Below are 19446 nucleotides of genomic sequence, written 5' to 3'. Positions count from 1 at the left end.
CATACAGAGAGGGACAGATACTGTATGTTTTCACTCTTATGTGGATCCTGAGAAACTTAACAGAAGACCATGGGGGAGGGGGAGGGGGAAAAAACTTAGAGAGGGAGGGAGCCAAACCATAAGAGGATCTCAAAAACTGAGAATAAACTGAGGGAAAAGTGGGTGATGGGCATTGAGGAGGGCACCTGTTGGGATGAGCACTGGATGTTGTATGGAAACCAATTTGACAATAAATTTCATATTAAAAAAATAAATATAAGAAAAGATAAACAGAAAAACAAAACAATAAAGTGACATCCATTAAAAACATAAGGAAATTCTATGAACAACTCTGTACCTAAAAATTTGATAACATAGATGGAATGGACCCATTCCTTGAAAGAACATAAACTACAAAACTCATGCAAGAAGAAATATACAATGCAATTGCAACTGGGCCTACTCAAAATTAAAAATGTTCATTCTGTAAAAGACTGTTGAAAACATGAAAAAATGATCTGGAAAACCGTAGAAAATATTTGTAAGCTATATATAATACAAAGTGCTAATATCTAGAGCATTTAAAAAAGCTCAAAACTTATCAATAAAAAAACAAACCAATGATTTAGAAAATAAGCAAAAGACATGACCACACATTTCAACAAAGAGGATACAAAGATGGCAAATATACACATAAAATGTGTACAATATCATTACCCATCATGGAAATGCAAATTAAAATTACAATGAGATGTAATTATATACCTATCAGAAAATAAAAAAAATAATGATGATATCAAATCCTGGTGAGCATACTGAGAAACTGCATCACTCATACCATACATTGTTGGGCATGTAAAACAGTAAGGCACTCTAGAAAACAGTTTGGCAGCTTCTTATAAAACTAAACATGATATACCATATGACCCAGCAATAGAACTCTCAGGAAATTTATTCCAGAGAATGAAGGTTATCTTCACACAAAACCTGTACACAAATGTTCATAGCAGCTGTATTAGTTTTCTCAGGCTGCCATAAGAAAAATACCACAAACTAGATGGTTTAAACAACAGCAATTTATTCTCTCACAGTTCTGGAGGCTGTCAGAGATCAAGGCATTGACAGGGTTGGTTTCCTCTGAGGCTTTCCCCCCATGGCTTGCTGATAGCCAGCCTCTTGCTGTTTCTTCTCATGGTCAACCCTCATCCCTCTATGCACACGTGCCCCTGGGATCTCTTCTTTTTCTTATAAGGACACCAGCCACATGGGATTAGAGCTGTACCCTAACAGCCTCATTTTCACCTAATTACCTCATTAAAGATAATATCACCAAATATATTTATATTCTGAGGTACTGGGGATAGGGGCTCCAACACATGAAGTTTGGAGGAACATAATCCAGTCCATAATAGCAGCTTTATTTGTAATAACCAAAATGTAGAAACAACCCAAAATGTCCTTCAATGGGTGGGCGGCTAAGCAAACTGTGGTATACTTATACCAAAGAATACTACTCAGAAATAAATAGGAACAGATTATTGATACACATACCAACTAAGATGAATTCCCAATGAATTATGCTGTGAAAAACTCAATACCGAAATGTTACACACTCTATGATTCAATTTACATAACATTCTTAAAATGAAAAAATTATAGATATAGAGATGAAATTCATGATGGCCAGGGTTCAGGGACAGGGAGTTGTATGGCTATAAAAGGGCCACACATCTACACAGAGAGATGAGTGCGACTGTAAAAGGGCAACATGAGGGATCCTTGTGATGAAACTGCTCTTTATCTTGATGGACTCGATGTCAATATCCTGTGAGATTGCAGTATAATTTCTGAAGATATTACCTTGGTGGAAACACGTAAAGGGCACTTGGGATCTCCATGTATGATTTCTTCCAACTACATCTGAATCTATAATTAACCCAAAATAAAAAGTAAAAAAATTACCTAATTGCTAAATAAACTCATAAAAGTAAATATAAAAATCAGTTATAGTTATCTATAAAAAAGCATTTGTTGAATAAATGAATGAATGCATAAATGGTTTAACTTAGGAAAAAAAAAAAGGTTAGAGTGGGAGAGAGCCAAAGCCTAAGAGACTGTTAAAAACTGAGAACAAACTGAGGGTTGATGGGGGGTGGGAGGGAGGAGAGGGTGGGTGATGGGTATTGAGGAGGGCACCTTTTGGGATGAGCACTGGGTGTTGTATGGAAACCAATTTGACAATAAATTTCATATATCAAAAAAAAAACAAAATAAAAAAAATAAATGGTTTAACTTTACAGCCTGATCTCATAACCACTACTCATATTATTTATCCAGATATGACCCTCTGCGTAGACATGTGTCACTCTGAAGGAAATGTTGATGCCAGAAAGTTTTGTGAAAGCTGTAAGACTGTAAAGGAGATTATATATAAGTGATGAATCACTGGGTTATAATTGTGAAACCAATATTACACTGTATGTTAACTAACTTGAATTTAAATAAATAAATTTCAAAATTAAAAAAAATACTGTAAAGGAGAGAAAGGATAAGAAATTGAGTGAGCAGATATTACAAACAGTTATAGGAAACTACCTTGGGGCTGGTGTGAAAGAACAAGGGCAGGAATAGAACAGTTCATTGGGATATAAGTACACAGGAATAGGGCCTATTAGAGGAGGTTCCTGGGAGTAAGGCATTAAGGAAGCTTTAGTCAGCTAGAGTTTGGATGGCTGTACAGAGAGCAGGTTTGATCTTGCACTAAGGGGTGGAGCAAAAATGGAGCTTCCTTCATCAGAGTCAACAGCAGCTGAGAGGGAAATAGCTGTAAACTTGGCCCAGGATAAAAGTGAAGGAGAAAATTTTGAGGACTGGGAGAGTTGTAGGGGTGAGTCAGTCAACTTAATTCTGCTTACTAGTGAGTTCCAGTGTCATGAGAATTAAGTGATGAGATCCATGCCCTGTAACTAATCAACTTGTATGTAGAGTGTACTTTAAAACCACTACATGCTGCAGTAAAGAAATATTGTCATTGACTGACTTACTCATCATGGGCCAGGCTGAGGAGCACTGTTGAAAGAGATGGATTTCTGGGAAGTACAACAATGGAAGTTCAAAGTTTGAAGAGCAGCCTCTTTGAAAACCCATTCCTTTCCCTCTGGCCTTTCCCTGGCAGAAGCAGTTTATTAGTGTTGTCAATATACTAAATTTCCTTTTGGAGTTGTGTTCTATTTGGTTTGCCCTCCCCCTCTCCTTTTAACTGCTTTATTTTACAAAGCATTTTTTAACATATCAAATTTTCTTAAGCAGAAGTAAGCTCATACTTCTAGTTAAGAGATAGGTTCTAATGCAAGAGTTATTACTTTTTTAAAATTGAAGAGGAGAAAGGGATCTCTATGTTTTGATTTTTAAGGTTTAAAAGGAAGGGTTACTTCCCAACAAGCTGAATGAGACATTTATTTGAAACTGGTAACATAGGTATCTTTCCCTAGAAAATAATGGTCTCAAGTCACATATATTCTGATTTAAGCAGATCGCAAGAAATTTATAATTCGCAATTTAATAGGAAAGGCTATCTTCAAATGACCAATGCCTTGGATTTGGATTTAATGCTTTTAATTTCTGACAATAAGTAATATCAGAATATAAATAAGAATGGTCACTGTTGCAACTGGCTCCATCCTTGAAGGAACTCAGCATCCACTTCTGTTCACCTTGATCCTAGGCCTTTGAACAAGACTCACTCAGGAAGCCAGTATCAGTTAAAACTAAATTAAGCAATTCAGCCCCACTCACAGAAATGATTCTGGAATCACTTCTGTCTCCATGTTCCATGTTGGACTATTGCTCTTAGCTGTTTTGCAATGTCAACCAGCTGCTAATCCTTTTGACTTTCTTTTTTGTTTATGTGCTTTCCCTTGCCCCTCAGAAGACAGAAAAAACTGTGCTTCCCATGCTTTTATTTAAGATCTTTATCTCTGGCTATTCCTACTTCTGACCTCCCTCAGTGTTTTAGTCCATATGAGCTGCTATAACAAAATACCTCACACTGGGTGGCTCATAAACAAGATAAATTTATTACTCATAGTTCTGGATGCTGGAAACCCGGGAACAGGGTGCCAGAATAGCTAGTGAGGGCTCTCTTCTGGGTCACAGACTTCTTGTTGTGTCCTCATATGCTGGAAGGGATGAGCTAGTTCTCTCAGGCCTCTTGTATAAGGGCACTATTCCCATTTGTGAGGGCTCTGCCCTCATGACCTAATCACCTCCCAAGGCCACACCTCCTAATACCATCACAATGGGCATTAAGGTTTCAACATATGAATTTGGCAGGGAACACAAACGTTCACACCACAGCAATAGGTAATAACTAACACTCCACGTTGAGTCCAATTCCAGACTCTGAAACTCCTTTAAGGCCCTTGCATACTTGACCAGAACCCCTGCCAGACTCACACAGGTCCCCCTCCAAGAGATGAATGAAAAAATTCCATTTCAATCTCAGGTTCTCAGTTAATGTTTTAGGGGTGGGAGAAGATGGATGACCTCATATTTGCACCTTCTGAGGCAAGAACAGACCAGAATGAATGCAAAGCTAGAACAGAGACTACATTAACAATTACAGTGGTTATATTAATAATGACAATTATTGAGCAACTACTATGTGCCAGACACTGTTCTAATATTCATATGTTTAACTCATGTAATATGCACAACTAATGAGGTAAGTGCTATTATTGTATTCATTTTACACACAAAAAAACCCAGGTACATAGATAGTGAAAGATTTGCAGCTAGAAAGTGCTATCTGGGAGACAAACCAAGGTAATTTTGTTCCAGTCTTTATTCTTAACAACTATATCATAGGAGGAAACAGTGAGGAGGTGGTCTTCTGCAAGCTAGGAAGAGCGCCCTTACCAAAGTCTGACTACGCCGGCACCCTAGACTTGGACTTACAGCCTCCAGGACTGTGAGAAATGAATGTCTGTTGTTTAAGCCACACAGTCTTTGGTGCTTGTTATGGCAACCTGTGCTAAGACAGGACTATATAAGCTTGCCTCATTCATCTGCCCTCTTAAAACACTGGCTCTAGATAAAATGCTCATAAGGAAAACAGAAAGTATATTTTCATGTACCAACCTATCTCTTAGGTGGCTATGGGAGAATTTATTTAGAAATTAGTTTTGGGGCACCTGGGTGGCTCAGTTGGTTAAGTGCCTGATTGTGGCTCAGGTCATGGTCTCACACTTCACGGGTTTGAGCCTCGAATCGAGCTCTGAAGCTGACAGCTTCAGATTCTGTGTCTCCCTCTCTCTCTCTCTCTCTGCCCTTCCTCTCTCTCTCTCTCTCTCTCTCTCTCTCTCTCTCAAAAATAAATAAACATTAAAAATAAATTAGTTTTAATGGAACATAAAAGATTCACAGAAAAGTAATTTCACTCTAATATCACATTTCAGGGGTGTTTTACAACGTTGCCAGATGCCAAGTTGGTTAAAACCTAATGTAATATAGTGACCTGAAAGGGAAAAAGGAAAGCCACAAAAAAGGGAAAACAAAGTTAGATCTCTAAGTTAGTAAAAACAAATAATATAAGACATAAAAGATAACAGGAAAACATTCCCAGATCATACAAGGTAAAAAAGAAGGACCAAAGAACATGCTCAGATGCCCCTCAGATAAATGAGGAGAAAAAGCTGAGAGTAGGTGACTGAGCGAAGTTCTTTTCCTGGTCTTTCTGAAAATGTCCAGGTGTTATCAGTTATCCAAAATAAAAACCACTAGTGAAGGAATGATGGCATGTCAGACCATAGGAAGGACGAGACCATCTGAAAAGAGCATTAAAATTTAGAAAACTGGCAGATGTGAAGCCTTAGCTATCTCCTTTAGCAGTGTCCAAGCCTATAATACACAGCGTAGATCACCAAGTTTAAAACACATTGGTTTACTTTACTTGTGGCTCATTAACTCACTGCAATATGAAAAGCGAACTCCTCTTCCTTTCCCTAGTACCAGGAACAAAGTGGGATTTATGATTGATGCTTAGTAAATCCTTGCTTACATCATCACTTAGAAAAGATTCAGATTCTAGGTAGCAACCAACACACTTCTGTGCAGAGAAACTTATAACAAATTATAACAATCTCCCTATGAATTGACCTCTGAAAAAATATGGGGATATAGCAGGTGAAATGTCACTGGATATAATTAAGAAGTTTTATATTGCAGTATCTGGCACATGCCCTAAGGGAGATTGGACTTACACCAAGGATAATAGCTTAAAAAACAGTAAGAAGAGAATTCACCACTATCATTGATGAAGGTCCACGATGAATCTACATCTTACATACAAAGGACAACTTAAATACTATTACTATTGTAATAAAAATACTACTCTTATCTTTTAAATTTTGTCATGTGTCTCTATTTGGCTATATAATTCTATGTATTGAAAACTACATAGTCAATTCTAATCACAAAATCATTTGATAGTAGGTGGTATTTTTTTTCTTTACATTTGTTTTTTGGCCCTATCTGAAGCTGTGAGGAGCTATACAAAGCCATGGGACATTAGTTTGAGCATCCCTGTTTGGCTAAATACGAATAGAAGTGGTCAGCCACTAATTGAATATCAATTACAAAATATCAACTATACTTCTTCTCTGCCAAGTGCTATTCTAGGCAGTGGAGATGCAGTGGTTAATGGCATAGACAAGGTCTGTACCTTCAATGGGCTTATGTTCCAGTGAGGAAGACAGGCAATAAATAAGGAAACATAAAATGATAGTTTCAGTTACTGATGAGTATTGTAAACAACATGATAGAGTGAAAAGTGATAGAAAGACATGGCCAAGGTGGTCAAGAAAGGCTTTGATGTGGAGTGATATTGGAGGTGGGTTCTGAATGGTGAAAAGGAGGCAGTCAAGTTCCGGTGGAAGAGTATTCCAAGAAGAGAGATACACAATGAGTTGAAAGATAGTTAATACTCTCAGGGAACATATTAACATACCCTTCTCTATCTACTTTTTGCCTTGGCCTACCTTAGTCATACTACACTTTTAACTTCTATTGTGTACCTTTGAACATGCCATTTCCTCTGCCTGCAACACTCTTCTCACATTTCCCTTGGTTATCCTCTCTTAGCTTTTAGGGTTCATGCTACTCAGGCAAGCCTTCCCCCCAATACCCCTCAAATAAGATTAGGATCCCTTTCTGGACTTACCATAGCACCCTTTACTTTCCTTTAATAACTCTCATCCTACATACAATTCACTTAACGTCCACATTCTTTGCTTTGCTGTAAGTCCCATGAAAATAGAGGCCATGTGTTATCTATTGCTGTCATTTACTGTTTCTGTTATTATTGGTAGTATCATCATTATCATCTGCCCTTTGATGGTTTATTTATTTTTTTAAGTTTATTTTGAGAGAGTGTGTGTGAGTGGGAGAGGGCCAGAGAAAGAGAGGGAGAGAGAGAATCACAAGCAGGCTCCATTCTGAGCCCAACGTGGGAATCAATCTCCTGAGATCATGGCCTAATCCGAAATCAGGACTCAGTCACTTAACTGAATGAGCCACCCAGGTGCCCCCCTTTGATTATTTAAATATTCACCTGCTGGAATCAGGAATCTGAGCTTATTAACCTCTTCAGGGTACTGTGATTCATTTAATGTACAGATAAAACATTTTTTCACAGATTCTTTAAGGTTTAAATATATATCTTTCCACTTAGTAAATTCAATTAATTCCTTCTATGTTCACTATTTTCATTCTTCCACAAATTAAATTCACTGAAGTGACTTTTCCAATATTTTGAAAACATCTGCCATAATCAGGGATTCTCAAACTTAGAGTGCATCAGAATCACCTGTGTTGCTAGTTAAAAATACATCACACTGATTTGTCACTATGCTTTAAACATCTTGCACTGAGCATTGCTATCCAATTTTAAGGTGGTAAAGGAGTAAAATGTAATCTGAGATCTCTAGATTAAGGAGAGGTAATTTTGAGCTCTGATAACTTTTTAGCTATTAATACAGCAAGCAAATCTTGTCACATAGATGTGAATGTTTCCTATTTGAATCTGAAAAAGAAAACACAATAGAAAGAGTGAAAATTCCTTCCAAGCCACTTTGGTTTTTCCAAGCTTTCTGTTGAAAAGTGAAATTTTATTTTATTTTTTTTATATATATGAAATTTATTGACAAATTGGTTTCCATACAACACCCAGTGCTCATCCCAAAAGGTGCACTCCTCAATACCCATCACCCACCCTCCTCTCCCTCCCACCCCCCATCAACCCTCAGTTTGTTCTCAGTTTTTAACAGTCTCTTATGCTTTGGCTCTCTCCCACTCTAACTTTTTTTTTTTTCCTTCCCCTCCCCCATGGGTTCCTGTTAACTTTCTCAGGATCCACATAAGAGTGAAACCATATGGTATCTGTCTTCCTCTGTATGGCTTATTTCACTTAGCATCACACTCTCCAGTTCCATCCACGTTGCTACAAAAGGCCATATTTCATTTTTTCTCATTGCCACATAGTATTCCATTGTGTATATAAACCACAATTTCTTTATCCATTCATCAGTTGATGGACATTTAGGCTCTTTCCATAATTTGGCTATTGTTGAGAGTGCTGCTATGAACATTGGGGTACAAGTGCCCCTATGCATCAGTACTCCTGTATCCCTTGGGTAAATTCCTAGCAGTGCTATTGCTGGGTCATAGGGTAGGTCTATTTTTAATTTTCTGAGGAACCTCCACACTGCTTTCCAGAGCGGCTGCACCAATTTGCATTCCCACCAACAGTGCAAGAGGGTTCCCGTTTCTCCACATCCTCTCCAGCATCTATAGTCTCCTGATTGGTTCATTTTGGCCACTCTGACTGGCATGAGGTGATACCTGAGTGTGGTTTTGATTTGTATTTCCCTGATAAGGAGCGACGCTGAACATCTTTTCATGTGCCTGTTGGCCATCTGGATGTCTTCTTTAGAGAAGTGTCTATTCATGTTTTCTGCCCATTTCTTCACTGGGTTATTTGTTTCTCGGGTGTGGAGTTTGGTGAGCTCTTTATAGATTTTAGATACTAGCCCTTTGTCCGATATGTCATTTGCAAACATCTTTTCCCATTCCGTTGGTTGCCTTTTAGTTTTGTTGGTTGTTTCCTTTGCTGTGCAGAAGCTTTTTATCTTCATAAGGTCCCAGTAATTCACTTTTGCTTTTAATTCCCTTGCCTTTGGGGATGTGTCGAGTAAGAGATTGCTACGGCTGAGGTCAGAGAGGTCTTTTCCTGCTTTCTCCTCTAGGGTTTTGATGGTTTCCTGTCTCACATTTAGGTCCTTTATCCATTTTGAGTTTATTTTTGTAAATGGTGTGAGAAAGTGGTCTAGTTTCAACCTTCTGCATGTTGCTGTCCAGTTCTCCCAGCACCATTTGTTAAAGAGGCTGTCTTTTTTCCATTGGATGTTCTTTCCTGCTTTGTCAAAGATGAGTTGGCCATACGTTTGTGGGTCTAGTTCTGGGGTTTCTATTCTATTCCATTGGTGTGTCTGTTTTTGTGCCAATACCATGCTGTCTTGATGATTACAGCTTTCTGGTAGAGGCTGAAGTCTGGGATTGTGATGCCTCCTGCTTTGGTCTTCTTCTTCAGAATTCCTTTGGCTATTCGGGGCCTTTTGTGGTTCCATATGAATTTTAGGATTGCTTGTTCTAGTTTTGAGAAGAATGCTGGTGCAATTTTGATTGGGATTGCATTGAATGTGTAGATAGCTTTGGGTAGTATTGACATTTTGACAATATTTATTTTTCCAATCCATGAGCAGGGAATGTCTTTCCATTTCTTTAAATCTTCTTCAATTACCTTCATAAGTTTTCTATAGTTTTCAGCATACAGATCCTTTACATCTTTGGTTAGATTTATTCCTAGGTATTTTATGCTTCTTGGTGCAATTGTGAATGGGATCAGTTTCTTTATTTGTCTTTCTGTTGCTTCGTTGTTAGTGTATAAGAATGCAACTGATTTCTGTACATTGATTTTGTATCCTGCAACTTTGCTGAATTCATGTATCAGTTCTAGCAGACTTTTGGTGGAGTCTATCGGATTTTCCATGTATAATATCATGTCATCTGCAAAAAGCGAAAGCTTGACTTCATCTTTGCCAATTTTGATGCCTTTGATTTCCTTTGGTTGTCTGATTGCTGATGCTAGAACTTCCAGCACTATGTTAAACAACAGCGGTGAGAGTGGGCATCCCTGTCGTGTTCCTGATCTCAGGGAAAAAGCTCTCAGTTTTTCCCCGTTGAGGATGATGTTAGCTGTGGGCTTTTCATAAATGGCTTTTATGATCTTTAAGTATGTTCCTTCTATCCCGACTTTCTCAAGGGTTTTTATTAAGAAAGGGTGCTGGATTTTGTCAAAGGCCTTTTCTGCATCGATTGACAGGATCATATGGTTCTTCTCTTTTTTTTTTTGTTAATGTAAGGTATCACGTTGATTGATTTGCGAATGTTGAACCAGCCCTGCATCCCAGGAATGAATCCCACTTGATCATGGTGAATCATTCTTTTTATATGCTGTTGAATTCGATTTGCTAGTATCTTATTGAGAATTTTTGCATCCATATTCATCAGGGATATTGGCCTGTAGTTCTCTTTTTTTACTGGGTCTCTGTTTGGTTTAGGAATCAAAGTAATACTGGCTTCATAGAATGAGTCTGGAAGTTTTCCTTCCCTTTCTATTTCTTGGAATAGCTTGAGAAGGATAGGTATTATCTCTGCTTTAAACGTCTGGTAGAACTCCCCTGGGAAGCCATCTGGTACTGGACTCTTATTTGTTGGGAGATTTTTGATAACCGATTCAATTTCTTTGCTGGTTATGGGTCTGTTCAAGCTTTCTATTTCCTCCTGATTGAGTTTTGGAAGAGTGTGGGTGTTCAGGAATTTGTCCATTTCTTCCAGGTTGTCCAATTTGTTGGCATATAATTTTTCATAGTATTCCCTAATAATTGTATCTCTGAGGGATTGGTTGTAATAATTCCATTTTCATTCATGATTTTATCTATTTGGGTCATCTCCCTTTTCTTTTTGAGAAGCCTGGCTAGAGGTTTGTCAATTTTGTTTATTTTTTCAAAAAACCAACTCTTGGTTTTGTTGATCTGCTCTACAGTTTTTTTAGATTCTATATTGTTTATTTCTGCTCTGATCTTTATTATTTCTCTTCTTCTGCTGGGTTTAGGCTGCGTTTGCTGTTCTGCTTCTATTTCCTTTAGGTGTGCTGTTAGATTTTGTATTTGGGATTTTTCTTGTTTCTTGAGATAGGCCTGGATTGCAATGTATTTTCCTCTCAGGACTGCCTTCGCTGCGTCCCAAAGCGTTTGGATTGTTGTATTTTCATTTTCGTTTGTTTCCATATATTTTTTGATTTCTTCTCTAATTTCCTGGTTGACCCAATCATTCGTTGGTAGGGTGTTCTTTAACCTCCATGCTTTTGGAGGTTTTCCAGACTTTTTCCTGTGGTTGATTTCAAGCTTCATAGCATTGTGGTCTGAAAGTATGCATGGTATAATTTCAATTCTTGTAAACTTATGAAGGGCTGTTTTGTGACCCAGTATATGATCTATCTTGGAGAATGTTCCATGTGCACTCGAGAAGAAAGTATATTCGGTTGCTTTGCGATGCAGAGTTCTAAATATATCTGTCAAGTCCATCTGATCCAATGTCTCATTCAGGGCCCTTGTTTCTTTATTGACCGTGTGTCTAGATGATCTATCCATTTCTGTAAGTGGGGTGTTAAAGTCCCCTGCAATTACTACATTCTTATCAATAAGGTTGCTTATGTTTATGGGTAATTGTTTTATATATTTGGGGGCTCCGGTATTCGGCGCATAGACATTTATAATTGTTAGCTCTTCCTGATGGATAGACCCTGTAACTATTATATAATGTCCTTCTTCATCTCTTGTTACAGCCTTTAATTTAAAGTCTAGTTTGTCTGATATAAGTATGGCTACTCCAGCTTTCTTTTGGCTTCCAGTAGCATGATAAATAGTTCTCCATCCCCTCACTCTGAATCTAAAGGTGTCCTCAGGTCTAAAATGAGTCTCTTGTAGACAGCAAATAGATGGGTCTTGTTTTTTTATCCATTCTGATACCCTATGTCTTTTGGTTGGCGCATTTAATCCATTTACATTCAGTGTTATTATAGAAAGATACGGGTTTAGAGTCATTGTGATGTCTGTATGTTTTATGCTTGTAGTGATGTCTCTGGTCCTTGGTCTCACAGGGTCCCCCTTAGGATCTCTTGTAGGGCTGGTTTAGTGGTGACAAATTCCTTCAGTTTTTGTTTGTTTGGGAAGACCTTTATCTCTCCTTCTATTCTAAATGACAGACTTGCTGGATAAAGGATTCTCGGCTGCATATTTTTTCTGTCTAGCACACTGAAAATCTCGTGCCAATTCTTTCTGGCCTGCCAAGTTTCAAAAGAGAGATCAGTCACGAGTCTTATAGGTCTCCCTTTATATGTGAGGGCACGTTTACCCCTTGCTGCTTTCAGAATTTTCTCTTTATCCTTGTATTTTGCCAGTTTCACTATGATATGTCGTGCAGAAGATCGATTCAAGTTACGTCTGAAGGGAGTTCTCTGTGCCTCTTGGATTTCAATGCTTTTTTCCTTCCCCAGTTCAGGGAAGTTCTCAGCTATTATTTCTTCAAGTACCCCTTCAGCACCTTTCCCTCTCTCTTCCTCCTCTGGGATACCAATTATGCGTATATTATTTCTTTTTAGTGTATCACTTAGTTCTCTAATTTTCCCCTCATACTCCTGGATTTTTTTATCTCTCTTTTTCTCAGCTTCCTCTTTTTCCATAACTTTATCTTCTAGTTCACCTATTCTCTCCTCTGCCTCTTCCATCCGAGCCGTGGTGGTTTCCATTTCGTTTTGCATTTCATTTAAAGCATTTTTCAGCTCCTCGTGACTGTTCCTTAGTCCCTTGATCTCTGTAGCAAGAGATTCTCTGTTGTCCTGTATACTGTTTTCAAGCCCAGCGATTAATTTTATGACTATTATTCTAAATTCACTTTCTGTTATATTATTTAAATCCTTTTTGATCAGCTCATTAGCTGTTGTTATTTCCTGGAGATTCTTCTGAGGGGAATTCTTCCGCTTGGTCATTTTGGATAGTCCCTGGTGTGGTGAGGACCTGCAGGGCACTTCCCCTGTGCTGTGGTGTATAACTGGAGTTGGTGGGCGGGGCCGCAGTCAGTCCTGATGTCTGCCCCCAGCCCACCACTGGGGCCACAGTCAGACTGGTGTGTGCCTTCTCTTCCCCTCTCCTAGGGGCGGGATTCACTGTGGGGTGGCGTGGCCCATCTGGGCTACTTGCACACTGCCAGGCTTGTGATGCTGGGGATCTGGCGTATTAGCTGGGGTGGGTTGGCAAGTTGCACAGCGGCAGGGGGGGCAGGCTTAGCTCGCTTCTCCTTAGGTGATCCACTTCAGGAGGGGCCCTGTGGCAGCCGGAGGGAGTCAGATCCGCTGCCGGAGGTTTGGCTCCGCAGAAGCACAGAGTTGGGTGTTTGCGCGGAGCCAGCAATTTCCCTGGCAGGAACCGGTTCCCTTTGGGATTTTGGCTGGGGGATGGGCGGGGGAGATGGCGCTGGCGAGCGCCTTTGTTCCCCACCAAACTGAGCTCTGTCGTCCGGGGGCTCCGCAGCTCTCCCTCCCTTTGTCCTCCAGCCTTCCCGCTTTCCGAGCAGAGCTGTTAACTTATGACCTCCCAGACGTTAAGTCGCGCTTGCTGTCGGAACACAGTCTGTCAGGCCCCTCCGCTTTTGCAAGCTGGACTCGGGGGCTCTGCTTGGCTGGCGAGCCGCCCCTGCGCCCGGGCTCCCTCCCGCCAGTCCGTGGAGCGCGCACTGCCTCTCCGCCCTTCCTACCCTCTTCCGTGGGTCTCTCGTCTGCGCTTGGCTCCGGCGACTCCGTTCTGCTAATCCTCTGGCGGTTTTCTGGGTTATTTAGGCAGGTGTAGGTGGAATCTAAGTGATCAGCAGGACGCGCGGTGAGCCCAGCATCCTCCTACGGCGCCATCTTCCCTTCCCCCTCCCGAAAAGTGAAATTTTAATATAGCAAAATTGGCTTGAAGTTCTGCAGAAAGTACTGGGTGCAGTGCAGCTTTGAGCATGTTCTCTAATTTAAAAAGTCAATAATTGGAAGGTGAAAAATAATGAGCTCTATTAGTGCTAATAGCTTAATGAGGGATTTGGGGTTTGTTTATGCACTTGGTATTGTTTTTCTAGACTGGCCTCCTGTCAGAAATCATTTTAAAGCAGTAGCACAGAGTAGATTGGAAAATGAAAGGCAAATTGTGATCTACATGAAAATTCTACATTCAGCATGGATTTTTTTTTTCATATCACATTTAGTCTCTGACCCTAGAACGTGAGTGTCCATGGGATTTGTTGTCATACCTCATAGTGTCTTACTGTACTGGAATGGAAATGGGGATTTCCTTAGCACCTGATGCATCTGACCGTGAAAGCCAAGGTTGCACTAAAAAGTCTAAAGGAAGCCAGAAAGACTTGCAAGAATGATGTGAAAATCCCTCCTTATTACAGAATAATTTCCATCCCACCACACTGATCCAAGTGAAGATACTTTAGGGGGTACCTACCAAATGCTCCTATTGAAGGTAAGATGGCTGGGCATTTTGAGAAATTCCCATGTTGGAAAGCACAAGAAAGAAGCACCCAGCATATAACTGTGTGAAACATGCATGCTTTGAAGTTGAAGGGGAAAGATTTTTCTAATATCATTGTCTAAATGTGGCACTTTTGCAATACACTGTACACCAAGAAAGACTAAAGGGCTTTTTTTCTTCAAGGAAACATACAACACACACTCACCAGATTCTGAGAAAAAATTGTAGAATGAATTGGGGTGTCTTTGGCTGTCACCTAACCTTTCTGTACTCACAACTCTCTTCCCATTTGTCACCTTCCAGCACCCACTGCTTGCCTTCCCCAGTTCTCTCATGCTGCCTCCTAAGGTGAGTCCTCTCTACGCAAGCACCCTAGGTATTGAATTTCTCCCTCCCTGATTCTCAAACCACATCACATTACCCATCCTCTATTCCACTTTACCAGAACCTCTCCCTCTCTCTCTCTCCTTTCTACCTCTCTCTCTCTCTGTCTCTCTCTCTCTCTCTCTTTCACCAGCTGCCATTTTGCGAGCAGTGCTATGGAAAGGCCCGCATGGGGAGGAATTGAAGACTTCTGCTAACAGCCACATGACTGAGCTTAGAAGTATGCCCTTTATTTTCTGTCAAGCTTTCAGGTGACCACAGCCCTGGATTACAGATTGACTAAAACCTCATAAAGGATCCATAGCCAGAATAATCCAACTAAAAACCACATTTGACTTTATTCAACATAGAATTGGAAGTCTCAGCCTCAGCAATCAGACAACACAAAGAAATAAAAGACATCCAAATTGGCTGGGAGGAGGTCAAACTTTCACTCTTCTCAGATGACATGATACTCTATATGGAAAACCCAAAAGATTCCACGAAAAAAAACTGCTAGATCTGATCCATGAATTCAGCAAAGTTACAGGATATAAAATCGATGAACAGAAATCAGTTGCATTCCTATACACCAACAATGAAGCAACAGAGAGAGAAATCAAGGAATCTATCCCATTTACATTTGCACCAAAACCCATAAAATACCTAGGAATAAATCTAACCAAAGAGGTGAAAAATTTATACACTGAAAAATATAGAAAGATTATGAAAGAAATTGAAGAAGACACAAAGAAATGGGAAAAGATTCCATGTTCCTGGATAGGAAGAACAAATATTGTTAAAATGTCGATACTACCTAAAGCAAACTACATATTCAATGCGATCCCTATCAAAGTAACACCAGCATTCTTCACAGAGATAGACCAAATAATCCTAAAATTTATATGGAACCAGAAAAGACCCCAAATAGCCAAAGCAATCTTGAAAAAGAAAACCAAAGCAGGAGGCATCACAATCCCAGACTTCAAGCTATACTACAAAACTGTAATCATCAAGACAGTATGGTACAGGCACAAGAACACACATTCAGATCAATGGAACAGAATAGAGAACCCAGAAATGGAATAACAAATGTATGGCCAACTAATCTTTGACAAAGCAGGAAAGAATATCCAATGGAATAAAGACAGTCTTTTCAGCAAGTGGTGCTGGGAAAAATGGACAGCGACGTGCAGAAAAATGAACCTGGACCACTTTCTTACACCATATACAAAAATAAACTTAAAATGGATGAAAGACTTCAATGTAAGACAGGAAGCCATCAAAATCTTTGAGGAGAAAACAGGCAAAAACCTCTTTGATCTTGGCCACAGCAACTTCTTACTCAAAATGTCTCCGGAGGCAAGGGAAACAAAAGCAAAAATGAACTATTGGGACCTCATCAAAATAAAAAAGCTTCTGCACAGTGAAGGAAACAATCAGCAAAACTAAAAGGCAACCGACAGAATGGGAGAAGATATTTGCAAACGACATATCAGATAAAGGGTTAGTATCCAAAATCTATGAAGAATTCATGAAACTCAATACCCAGAAAACAAATAATGCAGTGTGAAGAAATGGCCAAAGATATGAATAGACACTTTTGCAAAGAAGATATCCAGATGGCTAACAGACACATGAAAAAATGCTCAACATCACTCATTATCAGGGAAATACAAATTAAAACCACAATGAGATATCACCTCACACCTGTCATAATGGCTAACATTAACAATCAGGCAACAACAGATGTTGGCGATGATGCAGAGAAAGAGAATCTCTTTTGCACTGCTGGTGGGAATGCAAACTGGTGCCGCCACTCTGGAAAACAGTATGGAGGTTCCTCAGACAATTACAAATAGAACTACCCTACAATCCAGTAATTGCACTACTAGGTATTTATCCAAGGGATATAAGTGTGCTGTTTCAAAGGGGCACATATATCCCAATGTTTGTAGCAGCGCTATCGACAACCAAAGTATGCAAAGAACCCAAATGTCCATCGATGGATGAATGGATAAAGAAGTTGATGGGGGGTGGGAAGGAGGGGAGGGTGGGTGATGGGTATTGAGGAGGGTACCTTTTGGGATGAGCACTGGGTGTTGTATGGAAACCAATTTGACAATAAATTTCATATATTGAAAAAAAAATAAAAGGTGCAGTTTGGGGGAGGGGAAAGTTGCAGACTCAACTCCCCTACAATTGCATGGGAAAGTTTTTTCCATGGTATACACAATGCTGAGCTACACTCTAGGTACTGCTGGTCACTGAGTGTAGAGACACAGAACAACAGGGAGGTCAACCTTAACCTTAACGTGTAGGGAAAATTCCTTGACATCAAAGGGGGCGCTGGTTCACAGCATTACTCTTTCCCCCCTTTTTTTTTCTTTTCTACCTGGGTCTATTTTACTGTTCTGCATTTCAGAACATCAATACCATTGAGCAGCATCTAGGTGGCTCAGTTGGGAAAGCATGTGACTCTTGATTTCATCTCAGGTTATGATCTCATGATTTGTGAGTTTCAGTCCCACATCAGGCTGTGCGCTGACAGCATGGAGCCTGCTTGGGATTCTCTCTCTCCCTCTCTCTGCCCCTCCCCCACTTGTGCTGTCTCTGTGTCTCTCAAAATATATTCATTAATTATAAAAAACGTTTGAAATCAATACTGTTGACAAAACATGAAAAGAGTAAAGGCTTTTCTTTAACGATGTAATTCAAGTACAATATTCATAAGGAAAAGTGCATATATTCAATTGTACCACTCCACAAATATTTACAAACTGAAAACATCGCTGTAACCAGCATCCAGAATGAGAAATAGACAACCACCAGCACTCTAGAAGCACCTCATCCACACCCTTCCGGGTCCAGAGGAAATCCTTTTACTCACAGAACAAACCAGTTTTTACTCTAATTGAACTGTATGTAAATGGAATCACACATGATGTGCTGTTTTTTATTTGGTATCTTTTGCTTAAATTATGTTTATCAAATGTCTCCACAGTGTTACAATTGTGGAGATTTTAAATAAAGAAATTTTTGTGAAAATAGAGCAATGTTTGATACAGAGGGGGGAAAAAGCTGAATTAAAAATTATGGCTGCTTTACAACCTGGGCCCCGCAGAATGGTTCTCACAAAGAAAGGTGGCAAGAAGAAGTGTTGTTCTGCCATCAATAAGGTAGTGACCAGAGAATACACCATCAACATTCCAAAGCGCATCCATGGAGTGGATTTCAAGAAGCATGCCCCTCGGGCTCTCAAAGAGACCCGGAAATTTGCTATGAAGGAGATGGGAACCCCAGATGTGCGCATTGACACCAAGCTCAACAAAGCTGTCTAGACCAAAGGAAAAAGTAATGTTCCATATGTCTGTGTGCAGTTGTCCAGAAAACGTAACGAGGATGAGGATTCACCAAATAAGCTCTATATATTGGTTACCTATATACCTGTCACCACTTTCAAAAATCTACAGACTGTTAATGTGGATGAGAATTTCTGATTGTCAAATAAAAGTATAAAACTGTGTATACACACACACAAAATAAAGAAGATATGGTACATATATACAATGGAGTATTACTCAGCAATCAAAAAGAATGAAATCTTGCAATTTGTAAATACTTGGATGCAACTAGAGGGTACTATGCTAAGCGAAATTAGAGAAAGACAAATATCATATGATTTCACTCATATGAGGAATTTAAGATACAATACAGATGAATATAAGGGAAGGGAAGCAAAATAATATAAAAACAAGGAAGGGGACAAAACATAAGAGACTCTAAAATATAGAGAACAAACAGAGGGTTGCTGGAGGGGTTGTGGGAGGAGGGATGGTCTAAATGGGTAAGGGGCATTAAGGAATCTACTGCTGAAATCAATGTTGCACCATACGGTAACTAACTTGGATGTAAATTAAACAATAAATAAATTAAAAGTACAATAAAATAAATTATCCAAATATTTGTCAACTATAAAGCCTTACAAATACAACTTGGGGAATTCTTTGTTTTTATTTTATTTGTTTTCCCTTAAGTCTTCTTTTTTAGTTCCTGACTATAAAGTAATGTTTGTTCACTATAGAAAATTTGGAAAATATAGTACCAATCCTGAAGTGGCTATTGTTTGGTTATTTTCCAGGTTTTTCTTAAATTGCATTTAATATACAGGATAATATTAGTTTCACTTGTAGAATTAAGTGATTGAACACTTACATTATAACGCCTGGTGCTCATCACAACAAGTGCCCTTCTTAATACCCATCACCTATTTTAACCCATCCCCCCACCCTTGCCCACCTCCCATCTGGTAACCATCATTTTGTTTTCTATAATGAAGTCTTTTTGATAGTTTGTCTCCTGTCTTTTCTTTCTCTCCCCTATGTTCATCTGTTTCTTAAATTCCATATATGAA

General features: G+C 39.3%; 1 pseudogene; it reads left to right on the top strand.

The window, feature by feature from the left end:
- Positions 1–15002: 15002 nt before the first annotated feature.
- On the top strand, positions 15003–18532 carry LOC115506844 (annotated as a pseudogene).
- Positions 18533–19446: the final 914 nt, after the last annotated feature.

The sequence above is a fragment of the Lynx canadensis genome, chromosome X (genome assembly GCF_007474595.2).
Source record: "Lynx canadensis isolate LIC74 chromosome X, mLynCan4.pri.v2, whole genome shotgun sequence".
In the NCBI taxonomy this organism is placed as follows: domain Eukaryota; kingdom Metazoa; phylum Chordata; class Mammalia; order Carnivora; family Felidae; genus Lynx; species Lynx canadensis.
The sequence above is the reverse complement of the archived record's forward strand: the minus strand, read 5'-3'. Positions and strand labels throughout refer to the sequence as shown.